The sequence below is a fragment of the Strigops habroptila genome, chromosome 3 (genome assembly GCF_004027225.2).
Source record: "Strigops habroptila isolate Jane chromosome 3, bStrHab1.2.pri, whole genome shotgun sequence".
Classification (NCBI taxonomy): domain Eukaryota; kingdom Metazoa; phylum Chordata; class Aves; order Psittaciformes; family Psittacidae; genus Strigops; species Strigops habroptila.
In genome coordinates, this window is record NC_044279.2 from 60,545,796 (window position 1) to 60,561,338 (window position 15,543).

A 15,543-nucleotide genomic window follows, 5' to 3' on the forward strand; every position below is an offset into this window, starting at 1 on the left:
TCTCTCCAAATTATAATATCATTTGAAGTAACATCTTTCTCTAACTTGTTATGGGCAGTCATGATTGGTTCTCTCTAATAATGGGTGAAGATTTTCAAGCCCCCTACAATTTTGGAGCATTCGTAATGGTTCCTTCAGAATGAACATTGCTACTACAATACAAAAATGCTATTTAAAAAGACTTGTAAAATATTCCTTTTCCTTTCTTTACATATTGCTAACAGCCTCTACTTACTACTTCAGTATCCAAATCTTTCCCTCCAGCAGTACCAATTGTGTACTTTTTTGCACACGGATAATATACAACCATCTTTCCTCTCCTGCCTCATTTTAACATGTTGCAGAATTACTGGAGACATTCTGGTCAGAGCTTGTAAAATGACGGCTAACACCGGGCTAATTATCTGTGAGGCGACAACTGCTCCATCCAAATGTCTGAAAGACATCTCAGCAAGTCTCTTCAATTAACAAAGTCAAGTATGATTGATTTAACTTTCACTTGAGAGTTCTTCTCAGAAGAACTGGTTCAGGTGTATCCAACAAGGCATTTATTGAAACAGAAAAGGTAAAGATTAAACGTTCTGCATTTATACAGAGCCCTGCAACCAAGCATCTCAAACTCTTCGTAAGACCTTAATTAATTAAGACTCAAGTTATCTTCTGTGGTAGGAAAATATAGCTTTGCCTACTTTATAGATCAAGGTCTGAAGCAGAAATAGGCCGAATGAATTGGCCAAGATCCCATTGAAAGCACATGGCAGAACTGGAAATGCAAATTACTTCAGTTCCAAGATGCCTCACGCTCTCCACACAAGAAAGCTGTCCTACCTTCATTCATTCTTTCCTCGTGAATATTCGTAATTTTTTAACATGATGAATGTCATTTCCAGTTGGAGGGAGCAATGCACCGTCACTGAAGCAGCTCTTAGAAGCTGCTTTAGAGGAAGAAAATATAAGCACGGTACTTAAGAGCAATGCAGAATAGGAGGTTTAGGGTTGTTAACCTGGTACTTGTTCTGATTTTATCAGCACAGTCCAGGTTTGGAAAGCTCAGATAAGCTAAAATCGGTAACTTTGATATTTTTGTGACTTTATGTCATCATCCATAACGCTACCAGATAGCAAAACATTATACATGATGACATAACACCTGGAGAAAGCATTATGCTTATCAAAAGGCTGTGGGTTTAGCCAATTCAGCTCAAGAGCTCGTGAGCATTTCTGAGCTTTTAGCCAGGCTCTATCAGCTCTGGTTATTACCTCCATCCTTCTTCTGGCAAGTTGCTCCAAAATAAGAAGCAAATAACGTGGCTGCATTTTCTAGCCTATGGAAAAGCTGTGCAAGGTATTAACAGTTTGATGCAGACCAGAAAGGATACAGGTTGCTGTTGTCTGTTAAACCACGACCTTGTGAAGGTAACTGAAAAGAGCTTAAAAAAACCAATCAGACTGGCCTGCCTTCACAGACCTCCACCTTTTGTGTGAAGGCAGCTATAAAACATGTGTCAGGGAAGTCACAACACTGCTAATGAGAGACAGTGGAAGAAAAGCTGTCTCTCACTCAGAAAAACCCCATCACATCTACTGTAGATGCTCCTAGTCAGCGACTGTTTAGTCAGAAGTTTTAACCGACTCCTTGAATTCACCATCTCGGGGGCCTTGCTGCTTAATAAAGACTACGGGGTGTTGAGCAGCACAGTATATTATTTCATTAAGTGCTTTTCGGGAGAAGGGGATTTAGAAGTAAAACTGCTGGCTTTGTGTGGCAAGGTTATGACCTTTGACGACTTTGGAGCTTATCTCTTTCATCTTCCCACTCCCCTGAGACCCCGAACTTGCGGAGGGATGGAAGCGGGTAAGCCGGGGCCAGACAGCGTCTAGCATTGTTGTGGGGCTGCCTCCTCTCCCTTTCCCTCTCTCCCCTTCTCTCTCTTTCTCCCTCTCCCTCTCTCCCTTTTTTTCCCCCTAAACAAAACAGATCTGAACTGAGCCAAGGAAACAAAAATGTATTGTTCCTCGCAGATGGAAGCGAGTGTCGCCTAGGTAACCAGATTAATCTCCTTTTTCTCTCCCTTCCTCTCTTGTAGTGCGGTAATCGGTGGGCTCTTTTCACAAAAAAGCCAGCCTCAAAGCTGGGGCTCTAACTAGGTTCCTAATTAGCTGCAATTTACAATGAAGACAACATGATGAGATAATAGAAATTTGCAAAATAATGACATACCTCAGCAAAATATTCCTCCTCCTAAGAACCATTTTTATACAAAAACAATAAAGAGGGCCCTTCTAAAGCAAAGCTGGAAAATGGTGGTGTATTATGTGACACAGAACATTATTGTTCGCCTCTTGTTCCCCCAATCAACAGCTTATTGTTTGGCATCTTAAATAAAAATGACTCAAATACAGGCCACATAATGATCTCCATTGCGCTAATACACTGTATATACAGAGTAGTCAAAAATGTACCCAAGCCAAGGCCAGTGGGGCTGATAAAGTACCAGGGCTCAGAAAGGTAATTTACAATACAATGCACTAACTATTATTACTGGTCTTAATCACACATATCTTTCTGATTTCTGTCAGGATGCGCTCTGACATCAAAAAAGGACACCCGAACAGGGGGCAGCTAGTTAATGAAATATGATGGATCGCATTTGTTTTCATGTGGTGGTTAGCTCAAACGAAGCAGCCTCCAGACTGTTAGCCAACAGTCTTCTCTTGTGCGACATCAAAGGCTCCCATTGACGGGAGGGAGAGGGAGGGCGCGGGAAGGGGGATCGCGGGGAGACAGCACAGAGGGAGGAGCGCTGAGCAACTCAAAGGACCATTAATCGTAATCTCTACCTTATGTCCGAAAGGGGAGAGCAGAGGAATATAACGAACCGGGGCCGACCTGCCACTGATTTCAAGGAGGAGTGTCAGAACCTCCACGCACAGTGGAGGAGTGGCATGGCCGCTGCTGAAACTGGGCATTTAGCAGCACAAGGGTGACTTGTCATTGCAGACATGAGAAGCACATCCCTGCTGAAGTGGAGAGTGGAGGAGGGTTCAGGGCAGTTTTGATCTCAACAGAAATATTTCATAAATAGCAACAGATTGTCTAAAACTGTCAGGAATAGCAGCAGCAGCAGCAACAACAGTAATTCCTTATTTATTTATAAGTCTTATTTATAGACTCATCACTGTTGACTGCTGCAGCTGCAAATGTTCAAGAACTACTGACCAATGGTTTGTCCCTTAAATAAGTGCAACTACAGCCACTTTGGGCAAGGCCAGGAAAGCATTATCATGCACCCCGACCTGGTCTTTTGGTTCCTAAGTATGGCAAGAAGCCTAACTTCCTTCACAGAGTAATTGAAAGGAATCAGAAATATCATATTATACAGAGAGCAAGCCAACTGCTGAAAACTACTGACAGGGTACCTGGCTCTAGCTGTACAGCAAGGTCCTGCAAGACAGTTTACATTGACGGTTAACAATCCAAAGAAGCATTATAATACTGCTGCCATCTGTTTATACAGCTTCTTTCATCTTTAAGGATCTTAAGGCACTTAAATGGTATTATAAGTTTGCTGAGGAGAGCTACTGAATACATTAATGATAAACATTATGCTATACAAAAATAAGGAGAAGAAGCAGATTTTAGAAGTACTCCAAATATATCCATTCTAATGACCATTGCCATGAAATTTTTAAACAGGAGACAGAACAGACTGGACTTTGGGTTTTAAGATGTTATTCAAAACACTCATACAAGAAACACATGGGGGTGCCCATTCATCCTGAGACATTTTGGAAGCATAATGTGACATCTTTAAATCAAAGACAGTAAACCTTCAAACAATATTTTAAAAAAGCATACAGATTTAAGACACAGAATGACACTGAAAGTAGGTTTTGATTCTGGAATTGTGTCTGCTATAAACAAACATATCCCAGTCTGGAGAGATTTCTAGGAAAAAGAGAACAAGGTGAACAAATGTGCAGGATTCAGTCTTTAAATGGAAATAACCAAGAATAAGTGATTGATGGTCATATTCTGATGTGCTTACTCATACTTAATACTACTCTCTCCATGCAAAGTCTGATTCAATAGGAGTACTTGCAGAATAAAGTGTTACCCAGTGTAAGAGCATCAAAACTGGTTGTGCAAAACAAAATTATGTGTAAGGTACTTGAACTGCCAGTAAGGCAGCCCTACTCCAACAAATGCTGAGCATCTTCTTATCCCATTGACTTCTCCCAGCACGGGAGCTGGCAATCTATCAGAAGTATCCTGACAAACAGGATCAGGCAGCACCTAAGAAAAGAGCAGGGAAGTCAAGAAAATGGCTTTGAACCTGTGAACCCAATTCAGTGTAAATCCTGTGTTGACATGACTGATCATGGAAAGAAATGGAGTCACTGGTGCTTCTTTGCATCAACTGAAGGCCAGACCTGAAGATTTGTGTGTTAGTTTGTTTTTGTTTCCAGATACTATATACATTTCTATGGAAGGCTGCATATATTGCTCATTCTTTTCAGCCTATATCTAAAGCCTGAAAGTATCTAAAAAGCAGACTCCGTACACGATTTAGATTTCTAAACACAGAAATAAATGTTTACGTGGAGCATTTTTCTCCTTTAGAGCTTCCTCCTTTGGACCCTATTTTTGCTTAATCTACCTAGAGGTTTTATCATTGCATTCTTAGATAATCCTGCACAGAACAGCCACTGCACACTGAGAATTCAGAAAAGCAGGAACAGCCTTGCTGCCCTGTATATCCCATGCCAGAGTCAGAACTGCAGCTCAGTATCTGTACAGCCTGGTATGATTAGCACCGGCTTGCCATTTTACACAGAAACATTACTCTTCCAAGCAAGTGCTTCCCCCACACATCCACCTGCTTAGATAGATGAAATAACTCAGGAAGAGTTAGTTTCTCACAATTACAGAGCTTTATCTGATGTTGCAGACACACAGCACAGATTGAATTCAGTGGAATTTCTGTATATTCAGCAACTTGCAGGTTTGGGACCCTAAATATTAACCTTTCTCCATAACAATAATATCCAATGTACTGCACCATAGAAGGCCAAAACACTGGGCCTGATCCTGCAATACGAACCCTGTCATCCTTTTTTTTTTTTTTTTTTTTTCCTTTCCAAGCTAGTGGAACTGTTTGTGCAAATAAATGTTGAAAGACCGGGTGCTCAGTGCATTTTCTGTTCCAGCATCCTGGCTGGCACAGGCTGAGTTATCCAGCCTGAATCTAACTGAGACCATCTACACTGTTCCCCTGTAATAGCACCTGTGCCTTTGTGGCCCTGAACTGCTCTGACAATACAAACTTACAAACAGCTTTTGAAACATGACTCAAACATCCTTCAGCATGAGCAAAATCTGGTGTGTGACACAACTGTCTCGCCTTTATTTTATTATCATTATTACCACTCCCAGGCTTTTGAGAGCTTTACATCTCTCAACACATTTCTGTGGCATCTCTGATAGCCTTCAATCTTCCTGCATTTTGTACCTTTGAAGCACTAGCAAACAGCAAGAAAAACTACATAAACAAATGGGTTCACACAGGATACAAGAAAATCCATGCAGCTAGCTTAAGTTTAATGTTCTTCAAGTCTTTTCCTCCTTCCTCTACCCTTGCCCCTGCCCCCCCAGGAGAGGTGGGAGGAATGGTTTAAATCAATAACCAAAGGCTTCAATTTTGCAAACCCTTGAGCCATTAGAGCTCCGAGTCCTCAGTGCACCCTTCATAACCTCCCCCACCCCTGCACGCACACTTGCACACACACACATAACACACATATAAAAGAAATACTCCCAGTCTGACATTAACAATGTTCATTCAGTGCTCTTTACTTAAAGGAAGAAAACAATTAAGTGAAACCTTGAAGTAATCTCATTCTGCCTATTTAGCCTCTTCATCCCTCAATGTGTGGTTAGTAAGTGTTGCAATCAGGGGCTAAGGCCTGCTATCATTCGGCCTTAATTAAAAAAGACACAAGCAGTGGAGCTGTGAATTAGAAATGTAACAACGCACTACCCCTGATTAATTCGAGGCTCATGTTGGATTAATAACTCCAAACAAAGAACAAAAGGAAATTGTTATGCGAATTGCAGTCCTCCCAGGCCAGACAAAGGTCAAATCACAGGATTTCAATTTCATCCGGAGTCGCTTAATCAACTCCCTCGGAAGGAAGACCATATGCAGTCCTGAAAGCTACCCATTGTAGTCATGTTGTCACTGGACCTGAGAGACAGCACAGAGATAATCCCAACTATTCCCAATCTTTTCTCCTTCTTGGCTGTTTCTTTTCTCGTTTGCTTTTCTTTCTCAGTTTCTTTTTCCTTTTTCCCTTTAAAAAAAAATAATAAAAAAATGACAAAACCCCTTCATTAGGGCTAATGATTAAGGAATAAGGACACTATTCTGTCAGAAAGAAGCTTTTGTGGCTGCTGCCCCGTGGAAGCACCCTGGCTTTCGCTGCCCATGCAGCTGCAAAGACAGCTCCTTATTTTAAGGGGGGTCTTCTCCGACAACAGAAGCCACATACTGCTGTGCTTTGGCATCATGCAGTCACTTAAAAGAAACAGCACTGGCGGGCTGGTGGGGGTGGTGGGTAGAATAGGATGCTTTGCACATATTCAGTGCACTGCCTACATCTTAATACAGAGGTCCTGTGGGTATGTTAGCTGAAGAAGAAGGATATTACTGCCCTGAAGACCTATCTCTGACTGAAATTAAGCCACAGAGAATAGAATCGCATATTTTCTTGCTGTTCACCCTCAATGAAATGATGATGGAGCAAAGCAGCCCTCAGTTTTCATGATCTAAAATACATTGTTCCTCCAGCGAGCAGACTCAGATCATGTTCCCTGCTCCCACTGAACATGACTTCTCCAGTAACTTGCATGGCAGGGCATTTTACATGGATGGCACAGTCCAGCCTGTATGAAGAAAAATACAAAATCCCAGGTCTGCCTAGAAACCTGGCACCTCATGCCCAAAAGCAAGTATAAAAATCTACAGCCACTGAAAAGAAGCAAGGAAGAAGCTTCAGGGTGGGGACCTGCAACACAAAGTTCATTCCCGCCCTCCCTGCCTTCCCGAAGGGCTCTGCACATCAGCCCAGTAACAACAGTTTGCCCCACAGCTGGCTGCAGCTGGGCCAGCCTGGATGGTGCAGGTAGTCTCTCTCTCAGCCAGATCCCTGGTGTTTATACACAACATTTCAAAAGGCGTGCTGGAATTTTTCAGGGTTGTGTGGTTTTGGTTTTTGTTTGTTTGTTTGGGGGTTTTTTTGCAGGTTTTTGTGGTGTTTGTTTAATATGTATTCTGTAACAGCAATACAGTCCAGGACCAGATTTACTTTCTCCAGGAATCAGCTCCAACAAGGTACCAGGAGCCAACAACACTCCACAGCTTTATGTAGACCTCTTGCTTAATTCAAATTTCTCCTGAATTATATGAAATGAGATACAGAGATTTAAGTAACAGCCCCCTTTTACTTTCAAATTCTGGTCCCAAACATATTCTGTGTATGCATTAATTACTGTACTATTGCTGACAAATGCTCCATGGCTCTCTGACTTCATTTTGCCAAAGGAGACACCTTAAAGCCCAATAAAACTACCAAACCCCTGGTACTGATACCTGGTACTGCATCAAAACATCAAGGCACCTATGAATAAAGGTTAGGATTCACATATTAAAACACCTTGGGAATTGCAGATTCTGTAGAAGCCTCTTACCTGTGTTAGGTGCTGGAATAAAACTGCAGGTCACTCGGTGAACTGAAAAGAAGATCCTGGGATCATCTCCACTCAATTCTGTCACAAACTACACTTGGTCCTCTTGCCAGGGGGCTGTTTACACACCTGCTGTCTCTGAATTAGCTGTTGAAGGGGAAGAAGTGGTTTGTGAATTGCCCTGTTCTGAAGCCTTTTCCCGCTCAGAAATACATGCCAGCTCTAAATACTAACCCAGTAAATGACTATTCAACTACTCTGATGCTTTCCTTTTAAGTATCTGTTCACTTTTGCTTTACATATTGATTTCTTAGCATGCAACCAAAAATTAAGATGAAATACCTACTGTGCCATGGAAAAGGAGAGTCACATACTCAGAAACCCTTTTGCCTGTGTTACACCAAGTCATTAAATCCAAATTATATGGAATGCAAATTCTGTTAGAAGTAAATCTTTCAAACATTCCACCAGCTCCAAAATGTAAGCCTAATTTTTGAAATCTGTTATATTATAAGCTCAGCAACAAATGATTTTATGTGCATTACAGTTATTGTAGCTAATTCCACTCTTCAGTGCAAAAGTAAGATCTAAGCTTTAAATCTGCAGCTCCAAAACCTTATCCCACTTACTAGTCTGTAAAAGAAGGCAACCTATGTGCACATCCAGTAAGAAGAAATGGGAGGACAAGTTTGTCCTTCTCTATTATTCCTACTACAAGTGCTGTGGAGCAGTTCCTCATCTTCTTGTCCCATGACCCTATTAGAAAAATACTCCTGCTTTATAATAAATTCTTAACCTGAAGTTATTATTATCCTGTGATATGAAACAATAATTCATGCATATACATAAATTATGGTAGCCTTTGAATACAGTCAAAGACAGTCCTTGACTCCATTTAAAAAATCTTCACTGGGAAACACCCTTCAGCACCTTTTTGGAAAATGAGTATCTGGTGCTGGCATTCATTCATGTTATTTCTTTAAGGCAACTAAAGAGCTTAATTCCATAAAATCCAAACGGACTCCCCTCAGGCTGCATCAGCATACTGAAATACTGGTTTACATGAAGCTTCAACTTCTTGCATCACCTGAACACAGAAGAATTTCAACTTTCATGTTTAAAGCTAGTTAAAGTTGCGTCCTTCAGTCTAACAGGAGAAAGACTGGCCACACATTTCCAGTGTATTCTAATTACTCCTGAACAAATAAGAGATTTTCTCCAACAGTTAGCATGCACTCATGAAATCAAGGGCCTAATTTCATAGCCCTGGTCCCCAAGCCTATGAGACGTTGTTACTCAATATAGGACATGCACCTCTCGCTGATTGGAGAATGGTGTGCAAATGAATGCAAGACAAACACTCATGTGTCAAGAAAGAATAACTGCTATCGTAATACATATACTACATGTAATACAACATCCACTGCTACTGTAATACAAAAAAGAAGGCACCCAAGACAGCTCTATTCTGCTTTCTGCAGAAGGTGGCAGGGACACGTAGGTATTGCAGCATCTGCTCTGCTCCCAACCCAAATGTCAGCACAGACCAGGTTACCAGCAGCTCCTGTAGCTTACATCAGATGAAAACCAGCTACAAATCTGCTGAGGATGGTGAGGGCAAGAACTTATTTAAGTGGCTGCAGACCTAACCAGCCCCTAACACCAAGTTTGGCACATGCATGCTGTATCTTGAAATCAAACTTTGCCCATTTTTATAGCTTCTGCATATGCTGCAGAGAAAATCAACTTCCAAGCAGCTAACTCTTGGTTAGAGTTAGCATAGCCTCAAACCTTCCCCATACTACTTCCAGCACAACCACCACTTCCTCCTCTGATGCAGCTACACTGAGGTAGGTGGGAAGACAAGGCAAGCCCCAGCTAAGTTACAGCTGGGGTCCACCAGACTGCCCTATATTTCCATGCAATCCCTCAAAATCAAAGGTGGCTAAGAGCCCATCACATTCTCCTTGCTTCTCTCAGCTACCTCTAAAGACTGAAGGGGCCTATGAATTTTTATAAATCCCAAAGAATCGACAGCAGGCAAGCATTTAAAGCTGCCCTGAACTTGACTTGCTCTCTTCAGGAACCATCTCAAAGCTGTATACCTGTTTCTTTAAGCAAATAAACCAACACATTTCTCTGATTTTACTTGACAGTTTTCCCAGTCCTCTCCCTTCACTTAGAAGCTGCCTCTTTCTCTTCCCTTCCACTCAACAAAGCCGCTGGTGAGAGACAGTCCTCCTCTGCAGCTCCTACCAAGTGCGCAATAGCTTTCACGTATCTCTACCTCACTGACCCTTCATCTCTTTTCAAATCACAGATAAGAAACAACATTTTCTTATCTTCCTAAGAAATGGGAACACTTTCCACTTCTATTACAATATTACCCACCCTTGTAGAGCAGTCTGATAGTCTGCATGAGAGAAAAAAATAAAAGGCATAGCAGTTTTCTGCAAGATTCCAAACAACAACTAGGACTACAGGGTTTTTAGTAGCTAGTACTCCAAACTGTACTGTAAGCAAGCAGCTGTGTCGAAAGATTAAATATGATGGCATGTGCAGAGAAAACCAGTTATGTCAAGCCCATTTGTCTCTCTCCGAAAAACGCAACCCAACCAACCAAAGATAACGTGGGTTCTTCCATTCACCTTACCAAAATGCCGCTTCAGTTAGAAAGAGAAAATCAGAACAGAGCAAATTAGGTTTTACTTCTGGATAATTTTTCCAAAGAACTCCAGCACCTTTGCATAAGCTCAACTTAAAGAATTGCACACACCGTTGCTGAGAATTCCTGGGCAGCTGCTGTGCTCCCTCTCAGAGATGGCTGCTCCTGAGTACTGGCTGGCATTAAGCAGGGCAGGATACACAAGCTGTTTAATATACATAATTGGTCCCACTGATATCAATAGGAAATAGTACTGTAAAAAAACTGGTGCAGAACATTTACCTTTCTGCAATAAAATCAAACAAGAAATATATCCAGTCTAACTAAACTAGAAGTCACATTCCAAGAAGCCCAAACAATTACTGCCAACATAACCGCATGGATTACATGTACTTATTTTATGGAAAAACTGGAGTAATGTCTTGTGTATTTGGTAATATGACCATTGTCTGATTTGTAGTTTTTTTCTTTAATGGAAGAAATAGGTTTAGTGAGAAAATTTTGTGGGAAAAGTTTTTCCTACTTAGAAAAAAATCGAAGTGCAACAAAAAATAAAATTATCAAGAAAATATCTCCGTTTTGACAAAATTTCCAGGTTGGCTCCGGCAGACAGAAGTCCCAGCAGCTACAAAGGCTGGAATCAAGCAGAACAGAAACTTTACCTGTTTCTACCCTACCACCATTACCACTGTAGCTCCTGGACTCTTCTAGCTTCTTGGGAAATTCATGATTTCCTTGAGAGTTACAGTTTTCATTCCAAGACATAAAAATGTTTTATGAAACAATTTTTTTTTTTTTTTTTTTTTTTTATTTTAGGCAAGCTTTAATGGTAACTACAGAGATTGACAATTACTGTTATAAAACCAGAAAGAAAGTAAAGGTTTTCTTTTAAGGTCATTAAAAGTAACATCCCTGTAAAAGGATCTATAATACTTTCACAAATCTTACCTAATTCTTTGCTACTATGATGAGAAATTACACAAAGGAGTAAGGCTAAGAGTCTACCAATGTTACTTAATAAAAAAGAGCAGGGAAAGAGGTTCCAGAAGCTTGACAGAACTGGATCTCTCGGAGCCTTATTTCACCTTTGCCTTTTTTTTTCTTTTTCTTGTGAAATCTGTCTCTTTTGCTTTGATGCTTTTGATTGAAAGGTATTGTGTAAGTGACTCACATTTGCGCAGCTCAGAAACATGAGCGCAAACAAAAGCCACAACATACAATTTGGTATATTTGCTTGCTGACTAAACACTTTTTCTTCTATCTTTCTTTGCTTGGAGGGTAAATTGTTAGTTTCAAAGCTGAATGACTGCTTCAGTAAGTTGGGTAGCAGACTATTGGTACAGTGTGATAATTAAGGGATCTTAGTTCTTAAACAATACTGATAAAACAGAAATCCCTCTCCCTTTTTTCTGGATTACCTTTAGAACTGAAATCAGAGCACACTAAATGAATAATAATTTGCACCTTCTGTGAATGATAGAAGATTGAATCAAATTTTAACTAGACTCTATTTGTAAATCCCTCAGGATGACATAATTACTATTCAACACATACATTAATTAGCTGTACACATCTATTTCATAATATTTAACAGGTTGAAACAGCTTTTATTGTCTGTTGAATGGATGTTCCATTCTTATCAAAATTAAAATAATCCTGAATTTCCTAATCTGGAAGAAATTTGCTCACAGAAGTCAAGAAATCACCTAGAAATTGCTGTCCCTATAGTTCAAATAGTTATCTTTTTTTTAGCATTTTTGATTTTGTTTCAAATTCACTAATGTTCAAAGAATTGATAATGCACTGATGTGAATTACTGCTGCTGCTGCTTCTTTCCTTTTGATGAAAAATGATCATAATTGCACTGAATGGTGGGGAAAAAAAAATCTACTCAAACTTTAAGATTGTCAAGTCCAACTGTTAACCCAGCACTGGCAGTCCACTAGTGAACCACATCCCTAAGTGCCACATCTACACATCTTTTAAATACCTCCAAGGATTTTACCCTTGGGGGGGCTTATTTATGACAAGATGTTTTATACTTTACAAGCACCTCCTTTCAACCTAAGTTTCCACCTAGCCTTGCTCTGGTCTCAGCTGTAGAAATATTCCCAGCAACAGAAGGTAACAAAGTCCCAAACCTTTCTGGAAACTTTACAGGTTAGAGCCACGACCTGCAAATCCACTGTAAGTATCTGAAACTTATTGGAAGTCAGTGCAGGCTGGGAGCAACAGGCTGCTCTGCTTCCATCATGCGATCCTGCTAACAAACCAGGCTGCAATCTCCTGCACCAGCATCTGTCCCTGAGCAGCCTGTAGGTTCCTCCCGGACAGCACACCGCGGGAACCTCATTTTGAGGTGACAAAAAGATGGACCTCATGTTGATGCACTGCATATCTATCTACAAGTCATTACCCTGGAAACGAGAAAAGCTATTTGTACTCTCCCCAGTAAACTTGCTCTTCTTGATTTTCCTAACATCACAATGAAACTTTCCTGCCTGTCATGTTGGTCACTTGTTTTGTATTGGAAAAATTGAAAATCATGGGAAGAAAAGTGCTGCCATATGCAATTACTGCATAGCATTGGAATAATGCTGGAAACTTTCTAATTGTATACAGTACTGTTGACATGCATATAATAAAACTCCCGAAACATACAGATTACTAATATACCATACTGGAAAGAGAAGTAGTTTGAGCTCAGCTGGCTACCCAGGAAAAACTACAGGAGGTCAAAGAAGGATTTACAATTCTTTTCCACTTAAATGACATCATCTGTGAGGAAACATGCATTTTGATGGAGTACATTATAGAAGAACATTGTGAGGGTAAAAAAAAGCATGATAGGAGATCCAGGCAGCAAAACAATGCAATTTTGAGCATCATAAAACGGATGGTGGTACCAGCTCACATGGATCGCGTTCGGTCCTTAACTGAATCCTATTGTATTATAATACTTATTCTATATTATCTATTATTTGCATTGTATATTATTTGCATTACAGTATCCCCAGCAAGGCCTCCAGAAACCCCCATAGGAGTATTTTCAAGTTTGGTTGATTAGTTTTGCATCTGCGTAAAAATATCTGCTTTGTTGCCTGAAACCTTGACTTCAGTGAGGAAATACACAAAAAGCAGGAAATAAAACTGATCATTCTGCTTTCCATCTCCAAGTGAATAAAATGTTTAAATAATTAAATTATAATACTGACAAAGTTAATAATATGAAGAATGTCTTAAAATTACATTCAGCGTATCAATTTTCCCAAAGCACTTCTGCTAAGTTCTGTTGAAGCCCCAAGTAACTAACAAGCTGTTGAATGCGCAAGCACCTGAGCTCTCAATGGGCTCATTTCAAATTTTACTTAATATCTCTGTGTAATATGTGACAATAAAAATCAGCTAAGACAATACCTGTTGTGCAAGGCTGTGATTTCACCATGAAGGCAATGGTACTTACATGTGAAACTCATCTTGTGGGTAACACTTAGAAAAAAGAATAAATGTATATGCATCTCCAGAAGAAAATTTGACAGAAACATCATTTGCAGTGCTGGCGTTTCTAAACGTGAATTATTGTAAGCAGAGATATTGTCTCTACATAATGCATGTTGGCACAATCACAGTTCATTCTTGTGTAAATAATTTGGAAAAGCATTATACAAATTGCAAATGTGGCACTTAATTTTATTGAAGAAAACAACTGATGCAATAGCAGCTACAGCAAAATTGGGATGGTAAATCGGTTAATTTTCATCAAACTTTTCCTTGGGCCTTTCTGACAGTTAATAAAGACACTTTATGGAAGCCATACACTCAGTGACTGCCTGTGCCAGTTATGTTGATCCAACCAATTTCAACAGGGTCAAAGGAGATTCTACAATCCTACAGTAGGAAAGACAGATACAACTAAGTCAGTTAAGTGATTAGGCTTTATTATTTCCTTTGAGGGAATTTGAAAGAGGAATTCCTGGACTTTGATTAATTTGGACCTGGAATAACAAGATCATTGGATGGAGAAGTCAGTCAAACATGGAAGAAAGAATGGAATAGATTAATTCTTACAAGCCATTTGCTTTGGTGAGCTTGAGTTGACAGGCATTACCCTATTCTCAATAAATTAAAAAAGCTCCCAGTGGGAGCTGCTATGCAGTAGGAAAAAGTGAGCGGCATATTTGGGATCTGGTAAGCTGTATATATCTGGAAAAAAATGTGGTCCTAAGTGTCAAAGTATAACAGATCTGTGCCCTGATTAGCTCATATTCATCCAAAACCTCCTTCTGTGCCCTCTGCTTAGATTAGGTTGTGCACACAACCTATTTTCTATTTATGCAACATCTGCTCTGCTTTGAGATTGCAAGCAAGAAACATTTCCAGGCTCCAAAGCAGGATGAGATTACAGACTGGCAAACTGAGCTAGATAAAACAAGGCTGGAGCCCCGAAGGTTTAGGTTCAACTCAGATTATTTAAGATTCAAAAAATGTCTCTATTTTGCGTTAACACAAGTGATTTTCTGCATTTATACCTCCTTGCAGTTTTGAGAAGGAAAGGAAACAGAGTGCTTAATTAGCAGAAGTTCATCTAGTGCTGTTCTTTCACACGTCCAGAGTGCCAAATCTTGTGGATAACGTGTAGTGCCATAATTAAACCTTCAGCCCTGATTATTCAGAGCTCAGAGAGTCATCTAGGCCCTATCGTCCAGACACCATGATGTTCTACCACTGGAATGAAGAGAAGAGTCCAGGAAGAAAGGGGATGTCCAAGCACAGATGGTGCCAGTATGAAAAAAGTCTACCTTGCTGGACTGGGAAGGGTTTCAGGGACTGAGAGGGGAAAGAAGCTGCAGTGCTGCTGAAGCAGGGGGAGACAGCAGGGACAGCCTGCACAGGACCCCCCTGCAGATGACCAGTTCAAAAGAAAAGGAAGGGGGACTCTTTTTCCCTAAGGAGCAACTAGTGATGTTTGTGGTAACGTCTGCAGTGAAGTTAACACCAGTTCCTGTGAAAATCATCTATGTGGCCAGCAAGACCACAATTTGGTCTGCAGCAGCGACAGCCACTATATATGGAAGATCTATTTAATTTTTAACTGCAACAGGCAGAAGGTTAAACATCTGACCAAGATGAC

General features: G+C 40.4%; 1 protein-coding gene across 6 annotated transcripts in view; it reads right to left on the minus strand.

Annotated features, from left to right (window-relative positions):
- SOX5 (SRY-box transcription factor 5) overlaps window positions 1-15,543 on the minus strand; it is a 644,656-nt gene that overhangs the window by 334,336 nt on the left and 294,777 nt on the right. For 4 of the 6 annotated variants that reach the window (XM_030478980.1, XM_030478979.1, XM_030478978.1 and 1 more), the window contains one exon: window positions 7,751-7,894. The exons of the other annotated variants lie outside the window; for them this stretch is intronic. The gene's annotated coding sequence lies outside the window, so the exon portion shown is untranslated. The remainder of the gene's footprint in view (window positions 1-7,750; window positions 7,895-15,543) is intronic. 6 annotated transcript variants of the gene reach the window in all.